Below are 23,530 nucleotides of genomic sequence, written 5' to 3' on the forward strand. Positions count from 1 at the left end.
TCGAGTGTAATTTCCACCAATTCAATGCAAAACGGGCGGGAGTATTAAGCACTCTTTGAATTGGTGATTTTTGATTTGAAATGTTTTGCATTCAAGGTAGATTGCTAATGGAAGTGAAAGTTATTAAACTGTTTGTGAGAGATTAGATATCAAAAAATTTGGTAAAAATGTTCAATTACAATGCCTTTATCTGAATCACATATGATCTTTACTGATTTATGAATTTGCTCAAAGGGTATAGGGTCATTTAAGTTTTGATGTTAGATGTACTCCATTCTTAAGAGACTTCATTTGAGCCCGATATTCTCATGGGAATTTAGGGAGTAAGAAGGCCCCTAGGATGGCGGTTGTTGGGTTTAGGAGGTGATGGGGACCCCCAGAAACGTGGTGCCGAAAGTGGGTATGTATTTCGCGAGCTACTCCCAAATACCTTTCATTTGAGTCCTTGACCCGTAAATATTAGGTTGCCCAAAAAGTAATTGCGGATTTTTTAAAAGAAAGTAAATGCATTTTTAATAAAATTTAGAATGAACTTTAATTAAATATACTTTTTATACACTTTTTTTCTAAAACAAGCTAAAAGTAACAGCTGATAACTGACAGAAGAAAGAATGTAATTACAGAGTCACAAGCTGTGAAAAAATTTGTCAACGCCGACTGTATGAAAAATCTGCAATTACTTTTTGGGCAACTCAATATGTTTGTCCGATTTATGGGGGTTTTTGGGGTGAGTTGGTCGCCAGATATTTGAACTGAAAAATATATCCGCATCGTGCTCTTCTCTCAAATGCCATTTATTTGAACCCCATATTGCCTATGGTTAGAGGGAAGTTTATGGAATGAGGCGTACCCCAAACACTTGGCCCCAAAATTGGTTATCATATTCGTTTTCCAATATCAAATACCTTTCATTTGGTCGGTTAATTTGTACTCTTGGGGAAGGGGCGGTGCACCAAATACATGGTCCCACATTTGGATATCAGATTCGTATTCTACTCTCAAATATCTATACTTGAGCCCCATATTACGTTGGTCAGTAAATAATTGCTGTTTGTGGGGTGTTTTTAGGGTGGGGGTAGACCCCCAGAAAATTGGTCCCGAAAATGGTTATCAATTTCGTGTTCTACTCCCCAATACTTTTCATTTGAGCCTCACATTGACCTGGTCGGTAAATATGTCCGATTTAGGTGTGTTTTGGGGAGTGGGGTTGTCCCCCCAAAACACTTTGCCCTGAAAATAAATCAACATAGTGCTCTACTTTCAAATATCATTTATTTGAACCCCATATTGGACTCAAAGTCGGATTTCAAATTCGTTTTCTAATCTCAAATGCCTTTCATTTAAACCCCTTATTGCAAAAGTCAGCAATTATGTCCGCTTTGTGGAGAACTCCACTCTCTTTAAGACCCAAATTGCCATGGTGAGCAAATACGTCCTATTTGGGGGTTGGTATGGGGGATGGGACTTCCCTCAGACAGTTGGTCCCGAATGTTAATATCAGATTCGTGGTCTACTCCAAAATATTTACCTTTTATTTGCGCCCCATATTTCCATAGTCGGCAAATATCTCAAGTTTGGAGGGTGTTTTGGGGAATGGGGCGGCCATTCAGTGACTTTCACTGAAAATATATGTCAGTTTCGTATTCTACTCTAAAACCACTCTTATTTGAGCCTCATATTGCAAAATCAGCAAATACTTCTTATTTAGGAGGTGTTGTGGGAGTGGGGTGGCCCCATAGATACTTTTCCCGAATATTGATATCAGATTCGTGCTTTACTCCCAAAGACCTTTCATTTGAGCCCCATATTGCTATGGTCGTAAATTTGTCCACTTTGGGGGATGTTTTTGGTGAGAGGCGGCCCCCAAACAATTGGTCCCATATTAAGATATCAGATTCGAATTCTACACTCAAATACCTTTTATTTAAGCCCCATATTCCCATTGTCTGTAAATGTGTTGGGGGGTGTTATGGGAAATGGGTGCAAACCCAGAAACGTAGTCCCACATTTGGATATTATATTCGTATTCTACTCGCAAATACCTTTCAATTGAGTTTCATATTGCCATGATCGGTAAATATGTCCCATTTAGCGGTGTTTTGGGGGTTGGGGTGCTCCCCCAAACACTTGGTCCTACATTTGGGTATCAGATTCGTATTCGTATTCTAAATACCTTTCATTTGAGTCCCATATTGTCGTGATTGGTGTATATATATATTTGGTAGGTTTTGAGGTGGGGCGTCCCCCCTAGGTACCCCATCCGAAATTTGGATATCAAATTTTTGTTTTTATTGTAGATTACTATAAGAGAACACACAAAATTTCGCACCACCCTCACCGAGATCTGAAGTTTCTGAAAATAAGAGTAAGGGAGAGGGTCCACCCCCTTCAGATATCAAAAAATGTAGTACCCTATTCTCACCATGGTATCATTATGCACCATCTGTGAAAATTTCAAGAAAATCGGTTCAGCAGTTTTTAAGTCTATGAGTAACACACAAACAAATCTACTAACAAACACAAATTGATTTTTATATATAAAATTTGAACATCTCCGCCAAAGACCGACATAATTGGTTGGTTTTTTATGGTTTTAGGGCCGAATCCGATAAGCTTCCGGAATAAGTAGAAAACCATCTGGACAAAATTCGGCTACTCAGAAGAAAACTTGGGCAAGATAATTTAGATTGTCCAAGCATAGAAGACATTGACGAAAATGTCAACAGGATTACGACTGCACTGGCGGGGTCCTTCGAAGATAGTTGTCCTCTTCAGGAAAGGAAATCAGACCAAGAAAACCCCTGGATGACCGGGGAGATTCGCAATATTGGGAAAGAGGACCGCAGACTATTTAACAGAACACGTCGTAAAAAAGCGGAAGTTTATTGGGATGTGTATTACACAAGGCTCAAGGAATAGAATAAGATTACCAGAGCGGCAAAACGTGCCTCCTGGAAACTTTCCTGCGAACAGGTCGATAGCGTTAATGATGCCGCCAAGATGAAAAATTTTCTCTTAAAAACCCATGTCCAAACTGAAACTCTCGTAGACGAGATGGGAGTGAGAGCAGAGACAACGGAGAACATGTTGAGGCTTTTGATGAAAACCCATATTCCACAGGATACGACGGGACTCACGAAGACACCCCCACCGATGCATTGACATCGAGGGGGCTTTTAACAATGTTCGAACCGACACACTGGTCCAATCCTTAGACCAATACCGGGTGGACCCGGTCCTTAGAGACTGAATAAACCATATGCTAAAGAACAGGTGGATAAATTGCGGGTCCTATGGCATAAATATAAGGGAGAAAGTGGCACAGGGCACGCCACATGGGGGCATTTTATCGCCACTCCTATGAGTGACCACCATAAATGACCTATTACGGATGCTGACCGAGGAAGGATTTGATGTTATAATACTTCTAAGGGTTAAGAATCCCGAATACCAGCTATGCAGAAAGGCCGAAAGGGTCTTGCATATGGCATATGACTGGGCTAGACCCAGAGGTCTCAATATTAACCCGGAGAAGACTGAAATATGCCTGTGCATGAGGAAGACGAAGGCGGGCCAATTTAACGCACCACGTTTCCTCAATAAGACTATTTCGATATAGGACAAGGTCAAATACTTAGGTGTGATCTTGGACAGGAAACTGCATTGGAAGTGTCACATTCAGGAGCGCACTGAGAAGGCTCACAGATGTTGGGCACTATGTAGACGGGCCGTGTGCTCGAAATGGGTCGTGAATCCGAGGAAAGTTTACAGTAGTTTGAAGGATTGCTATGGAGAGACAACAGGTTCAGAGAACATGTTGTCTTGGCATAGGCGGAGCGATGAGGACCGCGACCTCTAGGGCACTGGAGACTATTCTAGATATTCGACTCATTGACATACAGATTAAGTGTGAGGCAGCCACTGCAGCTATGAGACTTAAGGCGATGGGAGAATGGATTGAAGATGGGAGCAGCTCATACCATCGCGGTATAATCGAGGCGACGATAGGAAACCTGGAAGGAAGGGAAGAGGTTTCCGATCGGATATCTGAGATGAACCTTCAAGTCGAGTGCGAGGCATTGCTGCCATCGGCACAGTCTTGGATTGACGGAACCCTAGTATTGCCATCTGGAAGATCATCTTACATGGATGGATCAAAGCTAGAGGACAAAGTGGGCCTGGGGGTTTACATTGTGAATCCAGGAACTGAGATCTGTTTAAGACTGCCTGACGATAATACGGTCCTGCAGGCGGAGATCCGGGCGATCAGGGAAAGCGTGAAGTGGTGTGGTGCTAACGCGAGGACTTCGAGTGTGAATATATTTACCGACAGTAAAATTGCCTTAAGGGCAGTAATAACCAAGACGGTTAGGTCTCGAACTGTCTTGCAGTGTAAGAAGGAGATTAACGCCTTCTCTGAGGATGGCACAATCCGCATCGTTTGGGTGCTGGGCCATAACGGAGTAAGGGGAAATGAGAGGGCAGACGATTTGGCGGTGAAGGCCAGAGGACTGCCGTCAATAAACTTGGTTAGCCCGAAACCTTTCGGGACAACGCAGTTCGAGTTAAGGGAGTGGGCGACGAATGCGCATGCAATATTGTGAAACAGCGAAACGGTCGGTAGGACAGCGAAAATTCTATGGGGTAATCCAGATTGTGAGAAGATGAGGCTATTGCCGAAAGGTCAGTATAGTTATCGGTATTATAACGGGACACATAGCTCTACGAGCTTACTTATGTAAAATCGGTGATGCAAGTGATAGCATGTGTAGGGCATGCGGGGAAGATGATGAGACGTTGGAGCATTTCCTTTGTCATTGCCCGGCTTTCGTGTCCAACACATACCGGTACTTAGGTGGAGACGCAATATCAGACATGAACCAACTTAGGCGAGTGGTAATGAAAACAACTAAGGATTTTGTAAGTAGAAGGGAATTCCTAACTTAAAATTTTCTTTTTAGAGCGCACCACAAGCCGATTACTGGCTTAGGGGTATGTCCATAGTGGCATGGGGCGGATTAAAAACTGCACCCTCTTTTCAATCTAACCTAACCTAACCTATGGTGAGATTTAATCATCTCACTCAATTTACACAAATAATGCAGGTATATGGTATTATATAGCTGACACAGCCCGACTTTAGCTTTCCCTTAAATGTGTTATCAATATTTTTGTATTTATTTTTTTTTATCAAAATTAAGAGTTTTACTTACTGCGTCATGTTATGTTTGAAATATTTTTACTTACTTTAAGAAGCCTTTATTAAATTATCAGTCATGAATAATTTTTTGAAAAGAGTCGCAAAAAGGTTTGTGATGATGACGAAATATAATATTTTCGACGCATTAAATTGTCAAAATATTTATGTTTACACAAATTTCAAACAAAGAATATTATTTTCATAAGAGCAAAAAAGAAAAATTAGCAAAAAAATTAAACAAGTAAAAGCGTGCTAAGTGTGGCCGGCACCAATTTTGTAGACCCTGCAAAACCGATCGTATTTGTCAACTTTTTCGTCCGTTATCTCTTTATAGGCAAACATGGATAATAATTGGCATGCTAAAATGCAAATTTTGCCCATGAACATTCCACTAAGGAACAGGAGCACACTTCTCACATATCAATGAGTGCAGTCCGATTCAAGTTTAAGCTCAATGATAAGGGATCATAGCAGTCATCGAAAATCGGTCGCGATTAGGACCATACTTGGCTCGAATGTTGGAGACCATAGTGGAAGTCATTGTTCACGATTTCAGCCAAAGCGGATAATAATTGCGCCATTCGGACCATATTCGGCTCGTTTGTCGAAGGGCATAGGAAAACTAGTTTTACAAAATTTCAGCCAAATTGGATAAGAATTGCGCCATCTAGTGACTTAAGAGGTATAATAGGGATATTAAGTTATATGGGAGTTGTATCATATAATGGACTAATGTGGACGGTAATAAGCACAGTTGTTGCAAGTCATAATGAAACACCTCATTCTAAATTTCAGCCAAATCGGATTTTAATTGCGCCCTCTAGAGGCTGAAGAATTCAAGATCCACATTAGTTTATATTACAGCTACGAATATATCGAACAAAAACCCATATGGCCCTTTTACCATCCCGCGTAGCCTTATCCCTTCGAAAGTAAGCCTGCCTTCGACAGACAGACGGACTAACGGACGAAAATGGCTAAATCGATCTAGAATCTCAAGGCAATGAAGAATTTATGTACTTGGTTGGGTCTCAAATCAATATTTTGATGTTTTACATCGAAACTAGTATAGCCCCATCCTATGATGGAGGGTATAAAGACAGAACTTTAGATACCCACCATCTCAGATCTTTACCACACATTTGCACATTTTGCCCATGAACATTCCACTAAGGAACAAACTTCTCACATATCAATCAATGCAGTCCGAATAAAGTTTAAGCTCAATGATAAGGAGCCTCCTTTTTATAGCCGAATCCGAACGGCGTACCGCAGTGCGACACCTCTTTGGAGAGAAGTTTTACATGGCATAGTACCTCACAAATGTTGCCAGCATTAGGAGGGGGAAAACCACCGCTGAAAATTTTTTTCTGATAGTCTCGCCAGGATTCGAACCCAGACGTTCAGCGGACATGCTAACCTCTGCGCTACGGTGGCCTCCTCAGATCTTTACCACATTTCATAAAAATCCGCTGAAAAATTACCCATTTATGAACCCATAGCAGCTACGCAGAAATATGGTTAGGTCCCGGCACGGCATATGTATGAGCATCACAGAGGCTGGAACTTTGAGCTTCAATCTGTGTGGTGTTCTTCGTTATCAAGAGAAGCTTAGCTGGGAGCCACCAGGCGCATGCACAGGTTGTGGATATTAGAATGCTACATGCGGAGTAGCAGCAACTGCAGTTGCGGACAATCAGCGATATCGAGTGGAAAGTCTCAGTAAAAGGCCAGGTGGCACCGGCTTTTACCTACATACTGAGTGCCAATGATGCTGGATACTACAAGACGAGTTATTGGCGCTTTTAAATAACCAATGGCCAGCATGTTCCCCTTGGCAATCGGTAGACCGGAGAGTGGAACAAGCTTGTTTGCCTACAAAAATTTTAACGAAGATCGCCACCTCCACATGCAAATGTGGCTAAAACAACAACAAAATGGTCCGGTCTGGACCAAACTCGGTAGGGATGTTGAAGGGTCCAACATAGGTAAGGTTAGGTTGAAAAGAGGATGGGGATATTAATCCGTCCCATGCCACATGGTCAGCGACCATCTTCCCCTTTGGTGTTGGCTGTGGCTTCCTTTTGAATGTCACAGTCCTCCACGAAGACTCAGGGGCCATGCATGCTTCCTTACTTCACGCCTGTTCCCAATTTGTCTCTCTCCACAGGACACTTTTTGGAGTCTCCATTTCGGGAGGCAATGTGTAATGCTCTTCGGGAGACCTGATTCTCGTTCGCAGCTTCCGTGGAAGTGCTGAGAATGTCAGTTCTATCCCTTTCAGCATCCTGCACTTTCGCCCTATTGCTCTGCCGGTGCATACTCCTTAGTCTCCTACGTCGTGCTCCCGATTGCTTTCTTGGTCTTCTGGTGAGCTTAACAAAGCCCTGATCACTACTGCCGTCATCCCGCTGTCCTCATTTCTCGAATCGTCTGCAAGGACCGTTTCATCGGCACTGCCGCTGTCTGAATCTGAATCGAAAACATCATCAGCAACTTAAATGCTGGGGACGAACTGCGCATCCTTCTGGTTTATCCGTCTCTTCCTAAAATGTTAGTCTGACGACTGGTTGTGCGCCTGAAGCATTACTCTCGCCAGCGGGTGCCAAGGCACCTACACCTGTAGAAGGGGCGGACCACATGCACATAACTGTTGGGTCTTCGGAGTCCATTTAGAGCCAACTCCTGAAAGGCTTCAACATTTTCGCATAATGGCTAGTACCGAGATACAGAGGCTGAAGAAGTCAAATCGGGTAATCGTTTTATATGGGAGCTATGTACCTATACTTGGACCTTACTTGGGCGGCTGATGGAAGACATAACAAAAATTATCCAAATCGGGTGGTATATGTGCCGTCTACAGGCTCAAGAAGTAATGGGGCAGCTTTTTTAGGTTAGGAGCAGTTATTGCAAGTGAAAACAGAATATCTTGGTCAAAATTTCAGACAATTCGCATAAGAGTTGCGCCCACTAGAGGCTCTAGAAGTCAATATCCGAGATTTTTTATTATGGCACCTATATCAGGTTTTTAACCGCAAACTTTCTGCCAAATAGGATAGCAATTGCGCCCTCTAGGCGCTCAAGAAGTCAAGATCCAAGATATGGTTGCTGTATTGAAACCAGTAGGGCGGAGCCTAGCTCTCGTCTCCGACCCCGGGTCAAAGTCGGAGAATTGAGCCGGAGTCGGAGAGTGCTTCGGAGTCGGAGAGCGGTTCGGAGTCGGAGAGCGGTTCGGAGTCGGAGAGCGGTTCGGAGTCGGAGAGCGGTTCGGAGTCGGAGAGCGGTTCGGAGTCGGAGAGCGGTTCGGAGTCGGAGAGCGGTTCGGAGTCGGGGCTAACGAACCAAACTTCGACTCCGGCCTAAAAAAACTCGACTCCGGTCGACTCCGCAGTCCTGATTGAAGCATGGACCGCGGCTTGTAAGGACTCAAGAAGTCTAATCGAACGATCGGTTAATATGGGAGCTATATCAGGTTATAGACCAATTTGGACCTTACTAGACACAATTTTTAAAAGTCATAACACTACGTGCCAAACCCCAGGTCAGAGTCGGAGTATTTAGCCAGAGTCGGAGAGCGGTTCGGAGTCGGAGAGCGGTTCGGAGTCGGGGCTAACGAACCAAATTTCGACTACGGCCTCAAAAACTCGACTCCGGTCGACTCCGCAGTCCTGATTGAAGCATGGACCGCGGTTTGTAAGGACTCAAGAAGTCTAATCGGACGATCGGTTAATATGGGAGCTATATCAGGTTATCGACCGATTCGGACCTTACTAGACACAATTTTTAAAAGTCATAACACTACGTGCAACACCCCAGGTCAGAGTCGGAGTATTTAGCCAGAGTCGAAGAGCGGTTCGGAGTCGGACAACGGTTCGGAGTCCGAGAGCGGTTCGGAGGCGGGGCTAACGAACCAAACTTCGACTTCGGTCTCAAAAACTCGACTCCGCAGCCCTACATGAAGCATGGACCGCGGCTTTTAAGGACTCAAGAAGTCAAATCGGGAGATCGGTTTATATGGGAGCTATACTAGGTTATAGATCGATTCGGACCGTACTAAACACAGTTGTTTGATGTCTTAGTAGAACACCAGATGCAAAATTTTAGCCAAATTGGTCAAAAATTGCGGCTTGTAAGGGCTCAAGAAGTCAAATCGGGAGATTGGTTTATATGGGAGCTATACTAGGTCATAGATCGATTCGGACCGTACTAAACACAGTTGTTTGATGTCTTAGTAGAACACCAGATGCAAAATTTTAGCCAAATTGGTCAAAAATTGTGGCTTGTAAGGACTCAAGAAGTCAAATCGGGAGATCGGTTTATATGGGAGGTATATCAGGTTATAGACCGATTCGAACCGTAATTGGCACAGTTGTTGGAAGTCATAACAGATTACTACACGCAAAATTTCATCCAATTTGGACAAAAGTTGCGGCTTGTAAGGCCTCAAGAAGTCAAATCGGGAGATCGGTTTAAATGGGAGTTATATCAGGTTATAGACCGATTCGAACCGTATTTGGCACAGTTGTTGGAAGTCATAACAAAACACCTCATGCAAAATTTCAGACAAATCGGACAAAAATTGGGGCTTGTAAGGCCTTAAGAAGTCAAATCGGGAGAGCCGTCTATATGGGAGTTATATCTAAATCTGAACCGCTATGGCCCATTTGCAATCCCCAACGACCGACATCAACGTTAAGTATCTGTGCAAAATTTCAAGTGGCTTTTTCTACGCCTTCGACTGCTATCGTGATTTCGACAGACGGACGGACGGAGATGGCTAGAATATATACACTTTATGGGGTCTTAGGCGAATATTTCGAGATGTAACAAACGGAATGACTAAATTAGTATACCCCCATCCTATAGTGGTGGGTATAATAACGAAATTCCATACTTTAATAAAAAAATATAAATTTTTTAACTTTATCGTGGAGTGCCCCATATGCACATTTAATCTAAATCCCCATTAATACCTTTTACATTTCTATTCAATTATTGGCGTTATCTGTAATAGGGCAATTTTATATTATTTAACAATTTACACTGGAATAACCCATACATACAGCTAAAACCTATTCAAAGTAAATCTCATGCCATGGCTGGCTGTGAGTGCCTTATCAGTGAACAAACAAAAAAACACAACAAAAAATCTGAAATTGACAACCCAAGCCGTAATGACCCACTCATTCATATTAGTGGCGTGAATAATTTTAGGAAATTTTGATTCGTTTATTTCATTTCTCACTCTTGAAGTGTTTTTGCGATTATAATAAACGGTAAACTGTAGCAACAGAAAAGATGCCGCCACTAGCTATTAAACTAATTGACGTGAAGTCTTTGACATACAGCCTGATCACAATAATCAACAAAGTCCAAAATGCGCCTCATTTATTTTTTTTTCTAAATGAAAATAAAATTTTGAAAAACTTTTATTTTTTTAAATCACATATTTTGTTTTTAATATTAGAGAATAATGGTCTATTAAAATTTATTTCTTTTTTTAATTCAATCCAAGCTCAGCATATTCTTTTGTTTGCAGTCTTCTGTTTTTATGATTAGACAAATTTGAGGTCATCAATAAGGTGAACAATGAACACATTGAACACATTGTCATTAAATTATTAAAATATTTTAATATTTTTATTAAAAATTTTATTGGGGTGAGGGGAAATGGGTTTCAAGCCTAAAAAATAAAATATTATTGTTTGTTGTTACCGCAGTATGAAAATAATTACTTTAATATACAGTTTAAACAAGTAAGAAAATGCTGTAAGCGGGTGGTGCCGACTAAATAATATCCTACACCTACCCTATAATGGTAAATTGAGCGGTATCAATATATGATCGCCATATCTTATGCTGAACCGATTTTGATGAACTTAGGCAGAGATGTTCAGATTGGTAGGACACCAGTTCGCACAAAATGTATGCCTTATCTGTGCAGAATATTAACAGCCACAGCTATTTGTTTGATGATATATGTCGCTCTATGAACATATCTAAGCCCCAAGTCAAATCAAAAACAAGTAAAAAGGCGTTAATTTCGGCCGGGCCGAACTTTGGATACCCAACACCTCGGCTATATATGTAAACCACCTTTCGCCAAAAACCGGTGGAAACTGCATGCCCCATAGCAGCTATACCGAAATATGTTCCGATTTGGACCAAATACTAATAAGTACAAGTCATTGTTCAATGATGTATACCAAAATATTGGTCTTTTTAGTAGCTATATCTAAAAATAAACCGATCAGAACCATATACGATACGGATGTCGAAAAGCCTAATATAAGACACTGTACCAAATTTCAATGAAATCAGGTTATGTCCCCAAAACCTTAAATACAGTGATCGGTCTATATGCGAGCTATCTCCAAATCTGGACCGATCTGAGCCCATTTGAAGAAGAATGTCTAAGGGCCTAACACAACTCACTGTCCCAAATTTCGGCGACATCGAACAATAAATGCGCTTTTTATGGGCCCAAAACCTTAAATCGAGTGATCTGTCTATATGGCAGCTATATTCAAATCTGAGCCGATCTGTGCCATATTGCAGAAATATGTCGAAGGGCTTAACTTAATAAACTCTCCCAAATTTCGGCGACATCGGACAATGAATGCGCCTTTTATGGGCCCGATACCTAAAATCGAGAGATCGGTCTATATGGCAGCTATATTCAAATCTGCACCGATTTAAACCAAATTGAGGAAGCATGTTGAATGGCCTAACACAACTCACTGTCCCAAATTTCGGCGACATCGGACAATAAATGCGCCTTTTATGGGCCCAAAACCTTCAATCGACAGATCGGTCTATATGGCAGCTATATTCCAATCTGCACCGATCTGGGCCAAATTAAAGGAGGATGTTGAAGGGGCTAACACAAGTCACTGTCCCAAATTTCGGCGACATTGGACAATGAATGCGCCTTTTAAGGGCCCAAAACCTTCAATCGACAGATCGCTCTATATGGCAGATACATCTAAATTTGGACCGATCGGGGCCAAATTGATGAAGGATGTCGAAGCTCTTGACACAGCTCACTGTCCTAAATTTTGTTAAAATCGGACAATAAATGCGCCTTTTATGAGCCTAAGACCCTAAATCGGCGGATCGGTTTATATGGCAGCTATATCCAAATCTGGACCGATCTGAGCCAAATTACAGAAATATGTCGAGGGGCTTAACTTAACTCACTGTCCCAAATTTCGGCGACATCGAACAATAAATGCATATTTTATGGGCCCAAAACCTTAAATCGAGAGATCGATCTATATGCGATCTAAAGGGTGATTTTTTGAGGTTAGGATTTTCATGCATTAGTATTTGACAGATCACGTGGGATTTCAGACATGGTGTCAAAGAGAAAGATGCTCAGTATGCTTTAACATTTTATCATGAATAGACTTACTAACGAGCAACGCTTGCAAATCATTGAATTTTATTACCAAAATCAGTGTTCGGTTCGAAATGTGTTCATTCACCGTTCAGCGATGAGGCTCATTTCTGGTTGAAAGGCTACGTAAATAAGCAAAATTGCCGCATTTGGAGTGAAGAGCAACCAGAAGCCGTTCAAGAACTGCCCATGCATCCCGAAAAATGCACTGTTTGGTGTGGTTTGTACGCTGGTGGAATCATTTTTTCAAAGATGCTGTTGGACGCAACGTTACGGTGAATGAACACATTTCGAACCGAACACTGATTTTGGTAATAAAATTCAATGATTTGCAAGCGTTGCTCGTTAGTAAGTCTATTCATGATGAAATGTCAAAGCATACTGAGCATCTTTCTCTTTGACACCATGTCTGAAATCCCACGTGATCTGTCAAATACTAATGCATGAAAATCCTAACCTCAAAAAAATCACCCTTTATATCCAAATTTGGGGCGATCGGGGCCAAATTAAAGAAGGATATCGAAGCTCTCTTGACACAACGCACTGTCCCAAATTTCGGTGACATCGGAAAATAAATGCGCCTTTTATGGGCCCAAAACCTTCAATCGAGAGGTCGGTCTATATGGCAGTTTTATCCAAATTTAGACCGATCGGGGCCATATTAAAGAAGGATATCGAAGTTCTTGACACAACGCACTGTCCCAAATTTCGGCGACATCGGACAATAAATGCGCCTTTTATGGGCCCAAAACCTTCAATCTAGAGATCGGTCTATATGTATATTTGATAGGAAGCTCTTCCGATAAATGCGGTGTGGTCAATTTATTGGTGGCATCTGTTAGTCTCCTCTCTCTTGTGTCAACTGAACACTCCTCCATACTCGTTTTTATACCCACCACCGTAAGACGGAGGCCACCATAGCGCAGAGGTTAGCGTGTTCGCCTATGACGCTGAACGCCTGGGTTCGAATCCTGGCGAGAAGATCAGAAAAAATTGTCAGCCGTTGTTTTCCCCCTCCTAATGCTGGCAACATTTGTGAGGTACTATGCCATGTAAAACTTCTCTCCAAAGAGGTGTCGCTCTGCGGCACGCCGTTCGAACTCGGCTGTAAAAAGGAGGCCCCTTATCGTTGAGCTTATACTTGAATCGGACAGAATTCCTGTTCCTTATTGGAATGTTCATGGGCAAAATTTGCATTTACCATAGGACAGGGGGTACACTAATCTAGTCATTCCGTTTATAACACCTCGAAATATTGATCTATTGACGATCTATTGATCGTCTCGACATCCTGAGTCGATCTAGCCATGTCCGTCAGTCCGTCTGTCGAAATCACGATAGTGGTCGAACGTGTAGAGCTAGCTTCTTGAAATTTTGCACAGATACTTTATATTGATGTAGGTCGTTCGGGATTGCAAATGGGCCATATTGGTTCAGATTTGGATATAGCTCCCATATAAACCGATCTCCCAATTTTACTTCTTGAGCACCTGGAGGCCACTATTTTTGTCCGATTTGGCTTAAATTTTGCATATAGTGTTCTGTTATGACTTACAACAACTGTGCCAAGTACGGTCCAAATCTTTCAAGAATCTGATATAGCTCCCATATAAACCGATATCCAGATTTGACTTCTTGAGCCCATGGAAGCCACAATTTGTGTCCGATTTGGCCGAAATTTTGCACATACTGTTCTTTTATGACTTTCAAAACCTGGGACAAGTACCATTAAAATCGGTCAAGAACCTGATATAGCTCCCATATAAGCCGATATCCAGATTTGACTTCTTGAGCCCATGGAAACCGCAATTTGTGTCCGATTTGGCTGAAATTTTGCATATGGTGCTCTTTTATGACTTACAACAACTGTGCCAAGTACAGTTCAAATCGGTCAAGAACCTGATATAGCTCCCATGTAAACCGATCTCCAGATTTGAGTTCTTGGGCCCATGGAAACCACAATTTGTGTCCGATTTGGCTGAAATTTTGCACATAGTGTTTTGTTATGACTTCCAACAACTGGGTCAAGTACCGTTGAAATCGGTCAAGAACCTGATATAGCTCCCATGTAAACCGATCTCCAGATTTGAATTCTTGAGCCCACGGAAGCCACAATTTGTGTCCGATTTGGCTGAAATTTTGCACATAGTCTTCTTTTATGACTTACAACAACTGCGCCAAGTACAGTTCAAATCGGTCAAAAGCATGATATGGCTCCTATATAAACCGATCTCCCGATTTGACTTCTTGAGCCCATGGAAGCCTCAATTTTTATCCGATTTGGCCGAAATTTTGCACATGTTGTTCTGTTATGACTCTTAACAACTGTGTACGGTTCATATCGGTCAAAAATATGATATAGCTCCCATATAAACCGATGTCCTGATTAACAGCCGCGATTTTTATCCGACTTTGCTGAAATTTTGCAATTTTGATTCTCAATTCGATCTATATATAAAGCTCCCATATTTGCTCATGGTGGTGGATTCCCAAGATTCGGCCCGGCCGAACTAAGCACGCTTTTACTTGTTGAAATCGGACCAAAATACCTAAAAATTGTGTTTTTTTTTCGAAAATCGAAGAAAGGTCAACTTTGAGCGGCTGTATCTCGTAAACAAAAAATCTGACACTTGAGTGGATAGCATTTATGAAGTCATTGGAATATATTCAAAATTTCGCAGGTGCACATGAAAATTTCTATTTTTGCCACCTGGTTTCTCAATCTGCGCCATAGTGCGTCGTGGAGTTGCAATCTATACGAAAATAGGGCTGAAAGCAAAATTTCAATACAAATCTAAGCCCGATGATCAGATTGAACACATTTTCGTTGAAATTTTCTCTAACTCATATAAAATACTAATTGGTTGTATCTACCGACATTATAATACAAAGCACTTAAATTGGGTTTTTAGCGTTATTGATGCTATAACATTGGTCTATAATGATATAATTATCGCAGGGGATTTCAATTCAAACCCTATAGTAGACAATACGCTAACGGAAACTATGCTTACACTAATTTTAATATTAGTAAGAGTTCAGCTACTAATATTACAAGCCCCACACATTTTTGAGCTGCTTCGATTGCTCTCTTAGATCTATTTTTTGTAAAAAAAAGCATACCTACTAAAATATTGGGTTGCCCAAAAAGTAATTGCGGATTTTTCATATAGTCGGCGTTGACAAATTTTTTCACAGCTTGTGACTCTGTAATTGCATTCTTTCTTCTGTCAGTTATCAGCTGTTACTTTTAGCTTGCTTTAGAAAAAAAGTGTAAAAATGTATATTTGATTAAAGTTCATTCTAAGGTTTATTAAAAATGCATTTACTTTCTTTTAAAAAATCCGCAATTACTTTTTGGGCAACCCAATATTACTCTACAATCAGATTTCCGCACCCGCTTCCGAGTTGAGCGAATTCCCGTTTCCCGTGGAAATAGAATATCTGCTGTTTTAAGGAAATCAGGTGCTACTCCAAATCAAATGTCACCAGTCATTTTTGGCTGAGTATTGATGCCCAAACAACATTTTAAATCGAATCCTCTATCAACCTGCCTCGTTAGTATCTGGAGGTTGTTCTGACAGTTTAAAAGGACATCTGAGTATACCGATGAAAACCCATGGACTATCACACTCCACATGTTCCTAGACAAGAAGCACTTTTCCTTCAAGAGAAGGGCCATTTCCTTTTTTTTTGAAAAAAAGTTTACTTAATTTTAAAACTTTGACTCAAATATGCCGTGCAATTTGCTAAAAAAATAAATGTACTTTGCTTAGGCGCGTGTTGTTTGCCCACATATAGAAAGCTCCACATATCGGCGCCGTTCTGCCCATATTGCATTTGACAAAATGCAATGAGCTTCAATTTTCAATGATAATAAATATTTCAAATAAAACATAAACAATAAGATTTTGCCACTTTGGGCCATTGACCCTCGTTATCAATCCAATTCTCTTCATAATTTTTGGCTATTTTTCTTTTTAATTAGATCCAGTGAAATTCAGTTTGAACAGCTCATCACAAGTACTATTTCTCTGTCGCTAACTGTATATCCTTAGACATTTATTTGGTATGCTGTTATCAACACTCAAAAGGTTTCACATGTCAATCTCTAAAAGTCATTCACTCTCACTCTCTTTCTCTCCACAGTTCACTTTGGTGTTTCATCTCTCTCTCTCTCTCTCTCGCTCTCTCACTCTGTGGCTCTCTGTTATTGGTTTCCTCTTTAATGGCTCTCTAAGCATATGCGCATGGTTTGAGCATCTGTGGGAGCAGACAAATGCAATGCATTTCCATGCATTTGCATTGTGGCAAAATAACAAACAGAGAGTGTGAAACATAAAAGCTTTGCTTGGAACCAAAATACTCAAAACAAAATATTGATTATGGGGGGCAATGTCAGCATCAACAATAGCCTAAGATTTGAACATTCCGACACAGTATGTTAGAAGATATGGCGCGTTTTTTTCTCTCAGCATTCGTATTTGGTTACGAGTGTGTTTTTGTGAACAAAGGGTGTTATTTGTGGGTACGCAGAGTTTAAGAAATTCAAATTTTTGTATGGGCTATCATGAAACATAAATATAGTCATGGAAGCTGAATATGAAAATAAACAAACATTATAATTGTGAGAGTTTTAAATACCTTTTCACCATCAGAAAAAAATTTTCAGCGGTGGTTTTCCCCTTCCAATGCTGACAACATTTGTGAGGTACTATACCATGTAAGAACTTCTCTCCAAAGAGGTGTCGGACTGCGGTACGCCTTTCGGACTCGACTATTAAAAGGAGACCCCTTTGGTCGTCCCGGTTTGCGTGTACCACCGTGTTTGCCTTCAAAAGACTTCTTTGCTGGAGCTTCTTCATCCATTCTGACAACATGACCTAGCCAACGCAGCCGTTGTATTTTGATGCGTGTTACTATGCTATCGTCGTCATACAGCTCGTGGTTCATACGTCGCCTATATTCTCCATTAACTCAAACTGGTCCATATATTTTATGAAGAATCTTTCTCCCAAATACTTCAAGCACTGCCTCATCTGTTTTCACAATTAAACATGCCTCAGAACCATATAACAACAAGGGTACTATCAGAGTCTTATATAGTGTAATCTTGGTCTGTCGAGAGGTGTAGCATCTGTTTGCCAGTATTATTCCTCGCTTTATCTCAACACTGGTGTCATTCGTTTCGGTTGCGGCGGTGCCGAAGTAGATAAAATTATTGACTGTCTCAATGTTGTGGTTCCCAACTTTCTCCATTTTCTTTATCGAATCTGTTGCATAGAATGTTTTGGGAGTTGATACCATCCATTTTGTCTTATCTGAATTTACTGCCAGACCCAGTTTCACTTATTCCCTTCGGTTCTGCTGTGACTACTTCCGGTGACCAACCTATGATGTCAATGTCGTCGGCATAGGCGAGTAGCATGCGTTCTCTTGTGAGTAGTGTGCCATATCTATTCACATCAGTATCTCGTATAATCTTCTCCAGCAGGATATTAAAGAGATCACCCGATAGGCTGTCTCCTTGTCTGAAACCTCGTTTGGTGTTAAATGGTTCGGAGAGGTTATTTCCTATTCTGACTGAGGAACGCTTGAAATATCTTTGAACGTGAAGGGGTATCGAAAGCGGCTTTTAAGTCAACAAAGAGATGGTAGGTGTTGATTTGTCCTTTTCGGGTCTTTTCCAGAATTTGGCGCAGTGTGAATATTAGGGTGGTTTTACTAAGTCTAAAACCCCATTGATAAGGCCCAATAATCTCATTCAGTTTGGGTTTTAATCTTTCACACAGAACGCTCGAGAGTATCCTGAATGCGATGGGCAGAAGACTAATTCCTCCGTAGTTGGTACATTTCGCCTTGTCTCCTTTCTTTTGTACGGGATAGAGTACAAAATCGGGTTGGCGTTCTTCTAGCCAGATTGCGCAGACAAGATAATGCATTCGCCTTATCAGCTTGTCGCCTCCGGTCTTAATAGTTCAGCGGGTACTCCGTCGGCTCCTGCTGCCTTATTGTTCTGCCGTCGGGTCACTGCCACTTGGACCTCATTCTGACTAGGAGGTAAACATTCTATACCATCATAAGGGATTAGTTCTGCGGTGTCCTCTTCGCAGCCCACTTCGGACCTTAGCAGCTGGGCAAAAAGTTCTTCCCATATCCTCAGCATGCTATCTGTACCACTTACCAGATTTCCTTCTTTGTCTCTACAAGAGAACGTGCCTGCACCAAAGTTATCGGTTTGATGTTTAATTCTTTGGTAGAATTTCCGGACTTCTTTCTGATTCCTGTGCGTCTTAATTCGTTCTCACGTCTTTCATTTTCTTTTTTCCTGTGAAATGGACGTTTCACCTATATCCTTTTTTCCCGATAGCTCTCTGGCGCATTGCTACCGATTTCAGGGTTTCTCTGTATGCCGCATTCTTGGCTTCAGTAACATCTCGAATGAGTTTATTGGGGTAGGCTTTCGGTACCCAAGCACGAATGCCTTCCAACTATCACAAAGCCATCGTTTTCATGCTTAATTCTTTGGTAGAATTTCCTGACTTCATTCTGACTCCTGTGCATCTCAATTCGTTCACACTCACATCTTGCCGTTTCCTTTTTTTCTGCAGAATCTCTCCTTTTCTCCCGATATCTCTCTTTCATCTGGCGCGTTGGTTCCTCGTGTTTTTATCGGGTGACAGCCATGTAGCTTTGTGAATATTTTTATGTTGATATCTGGTGCTACTGACTACAATGTTTTTTGCCGCGGCGAAATCTATCGGCCTCAACCCATTACCGGACGTTATCTTTTGGACGTTAAACTTTCCGACTGTTGGATCAAAGATGTCTTCCTTTCCTTTCCCTTTCGCGGTCATATTCTCTCTCTATGCCGTCGTAGAAAATATCCTTGGTCTGCTCCCCCTTGTCTTCGGTCGGGGCTAATGTTGAAGAATTTGGCCTTTATGCGGATTGTGGCTAGACTCTCATGACCGGAGTAAAGCTAAAGACAAGGTGTTTCAGTCTCTAACTAACCACAAATCCACAGTCAAATTCATGTCAAATTCGTCACCGTTTTGTGTTGCTGTGACGTCATTCCTAGTCCATCACACTTCCTGTAGGGCGGTAATATCTGCCTTGTACTTTTCCAATACATTCGCCAGCACGTATACTGCATCTACTCTATAGTGAGTGCAGACATTCCAGTTGTAGATCCAAAAATTATGATGCTTTTTTCGATTGCGTAGGTCGTCAATGTTTTTACTATTTCTTTGTTTCTCATAGTTTTTCGGGATGGGGGATTACTGTTCTAACGCCCCAACGTCGCGATTCGCTTTCTCCAAAATCCGACGCTCGCCCCCAGCCGCCCCTAACCCGGGATCAGTTGCAGATGTTGGCCATTGGTTATTTGAAGGCGCCATTAACTCGCCTTGTCATCTCCACTCAGTATTTAATTAAGGGCCTGTGTCACCCGACTCCCCACTCAGGCTCCCCTCTCAAAAATCACTGGGATCAGTTGCAGATGTTGGCCATTGGTTATTTGAAGGCGCCATAAACTCGCCTTGTCATCTCCACTCAGTATTTAATTAAGGGCCTGTGTCACCCGACTCCTCACTCAGGCTCTCCTCTCAAATATCACTGACTACCACGCGGCCGCATTTGCAGCTACTCCGGATAAAAACGGAGGTTCGCTAGGAGGAGACGCCAGGGAGCTTTCAGCTAAGCTTCCCTTGATAACGATGGACACCACTTATGTCGGAGTTCAGAGTTCCAGCCTGTCTGGCCCATCTTGAACAAGGCCCAGATCGATGCAAATTCCGATATAGCTGCCATATAGACCGATCTCTCGATTTAGGTCCTTCGCCCATAAAAAGCCAAAGATTCCGATGTCCGATAACCGATTTCGCTGAAATATAGAACAGTGAGTTGTGTTAGGCCCCTCGATATCATTCTCGAAGATGGTCCAGATCGGTCCAGATTTGGATATAGCTGCCATATAGACCGATCCCTCGATTTAAGGTCTTTCGCCCATAAAAAGCCCAAGATTCCGATGTCCGATGACCGATATCCGATTTCGCTAAAATATAGAACAGTGAGTTGTGTTAGGCCCCTCGATATCATTCTTAAAGATGGCCAAGATCGGTCCTGATTTGGATATAGCTGCTACAGAGACCGATCTCTCGATTGAAGGTTTTGGGCCTATAAAAGGCCCAAGATTTCGATGTCCGATTTGGTTAAGATTTACAACAGTGAGTTGTGTTAAGCCCCTCGATATCATTCTCAAAGTTGGCCCAGATCGGTCTAGACTTGGATATTAGCTGCCATATAGACCAATCTCTCGATTTAAGGTCTTGGCCCCATAAAAGGCGCATTTATTATCCGATTTCGCTTAAATTTCCTATATGGTTGAGATCGGTCTATATTTTGATATAGCTGCCAAAAAGACCAATAGTATACCAAAACAGTGACAGTGTTTTTATTAGACCACTCAATGTCCGTGCCGAATTTAGTTCATATCGGAACATATTTCGATTTAGCTGCTATGGGTGCATAAATAATGCATTTTTCATCGGATTATGATGAAAGGTGGTTTACATATATACCCGAGGTGGTGGGTATCCAAAGTTCGGTCCGACCGAACTTAATGCCTGTTTACTTATTTTCGATTCTTTTTTTCGTCCTAGTGGACCTTGGTCTGATACACCTGTGTACAGTTCCAGATCTCGGCAACGGCCCTTAAGCTTATTAAACCTTTGACAGGGTTTCGACTAACCACAAATCTACAGCTGAGCTAATTTCTCATATCATGGCAGCTATGGGTCGACATGTGACTTTTCTATTTCCAGATCCATCACATTTTTCGTAAGGTGGTAATTTGGACCTTGCACCTTTCTGTATACCAAACTCGAATTGCTGTGAAGATCTGACCGTTTTTCTATTCCTTCGTTTCTTTAGAATATTCGCTATTTTCTTGGTGTCCGGATTACTCACCCAGCACCTCAGCCATGTTTCTACCTCATACATGCTCAACCACATAATTTTTGTTTTTCGCGATATGTTTATCTTTTGTTTTTTAATGAACTATTTCTACCTTATCTATCGTATCCAATTTGTCTGTTATGCCTACTTTGTCAGAAAATCTGGCAACGCTGTTGCAATGGCTCATATATGCCACCAAATTTCCTTAAATGACATAGCCATTCAAAACTACGAAGATGTTTATGTTTACGAATTTGGTGTAATGCTAAATAAAAGCTTTGCTTTGCAAGAGAAACTGGAGAGAGAGAGAGAGAGTTTAAAAATTCAAAATCTCTCCTTCTCTCTCTCTCTCTCTCTTGCTGTGTAGAACATTAACTGTTACCAATAACACCAACAAGGGATGCTATGTAAAGTTTTTAATTTGCCTTGCTGATAACGGGATTTCTGAGAGAGCGAGAGAGGGAGAATGGCAGAGAGTAACAAAACGAAAGGCATCTAAGATGCTGCTGTGTGATGCTGTTGTGATTTTGCTTCCTTTCTCAAGCAGACATTATTTCTTCAAAAATAGGGATGCAAAACAATGTTGGCTCAGTTAACAGCAAACTTTTAAGCGCAACGGTTGTGTTGTAACGGATCTAAAAACCCTTAAAAAAATCGAACAAAAGCAGACCTTATAAATTAAGGAATATTAACAAGTGTGATTAAAAGCGTCAGAGCTTGAGAAAGTCATACAAAACAAAAAGAAACTTCCTTTGGGAGGAAAATATTTCTCTTAACAAAGTTGAAGAAAACGAAAAACCAAAAGTGTTATTGCAAAAACAAAAGTTCCATTTAAAAGTTAGCCATTGTAGCTACATAATATTCATATGTTGGTAAAGTCACATTAACATGACCGCAACAAACAGCTGATGGGAGAGAAGCAGAGAAAAAATCTAAAAGCAAAAAATTGTAATAAAATAAATGAAAAAAAAGTGTATTATTATAAAAGTGAAAAACAGTGTTTGAAGGAAATAGGCCCAATAGGCCCTATGCTATATTAAAGTTATTTAATCCATGTTAATATTTAAGAATTTAATTTTTCCAAACGCCTATTTTTTTTAGGTATTGTTAAGTGTTATTTTCTTTTCCCACATCGGGATTTTCTTCTTCTTCTTCTGTGTGTTTGTGTGTTTCTGTTCTTTTTTGCTGCTTAAATCGCCTTAAGCCTATTGACTATTTGCTGCTTTGAGTTTGCCTAGTCAGACTGTCGTATCTCGGCTACATGATGTTACGGTGCGTTTTGCGTAAGATTTTCGTTTTTCTCATCGTTTTGTGTATTTTCTCATTTTTAACATTTTTCGCCAAATGTGTGGTGTGTGTGTGTTTAACAGTTTTCCTTTTCTTAGTTGCCAAAGTAAAGAATCAGACTAGGACTAGTGTATAAGTGTGTGAGTATATATGTGTGTGTTTGCAGGCGAGTGTGTTTGTGGCCCTTGAAAAAAGGCGCCTTTTTATTATGTTTGTAAAAAAAAGACTCTCTCTCTTATTTAATGTTGAGGGGATATGTTTTTGCAATGTTTCAAAAAGAGCATTAAAAAGCTTTATTACTTCTATTACCGACTCAGACAAGCAGTCTTACCACACACACACACACACATTGTTACAAATAAACGCCACACGGGCCATGATGCTTATGTTAGTTAACACAAAGTTGGACTTACCTCTCATCTCAACTCACCTTAGCACATTGCATACAAAATCCCCCACTCAATGTTTAACATACTCACACTCACACTCACACCCACATACTTGGGGGATTTTTTCTTATCCACCTCACTCCAAGCATTATCTCTCCCCTTCCATGAATGTGTTTAGTGTTTTGATTACTAAGGCGCCGCTATTGTGGCTGCTGCTATTTTGTTTTTGTAGTTGTTGATGTGGAAACGACTTTTGACTACAACAACAGCAGCAGCAACAAGAACAACAAAGCAAAC

General features: G+C 41.2%; 1 protein-coding gene across 8 annotated transcripts in view; it reads left to right on the forward strand.

The window, feature by feature from the left end:
- LOC106086729 (low-density lipoprotein receptor) overlaps positions 1-23,530 on the forward strand; it is a 922,896-nt gene that overhangs the window by 412,129 nt on the left and 487,237 nt on the right. The window contains exon 1 of one of the 8 annotated variants that reach the window (XM_059363914.1): positions 22,169-22,505. The exons of 6 other annotated variants lie outside the window; for them this stretch is intronic. The gene's annotated coding sequence lies outside the window, so the exon portion shown is untranslated. Of the gene's footprint in view, positions 1-22,168; positions 22,506-23,530 lie in introns of those variants that run through there. One more of the 8 variants, XM_059363915.1, reaches the window with a different exon arrangement.

The sequence above is a fragment of the Stomoxys calcitrans genome, chromosome 2, assembly GCF_963082655.1.
Source record: "Stomoxys calcitrans chromosome 2, idStoCalc2.1, whole genome shotgun sequence".
NCBI classification, from domain to species: Eukaryota; Metazoa; Arthropoda; class Insecta; order Diptera; family Muscidae; genus Stomoxys; species Stomoxys calcitrans.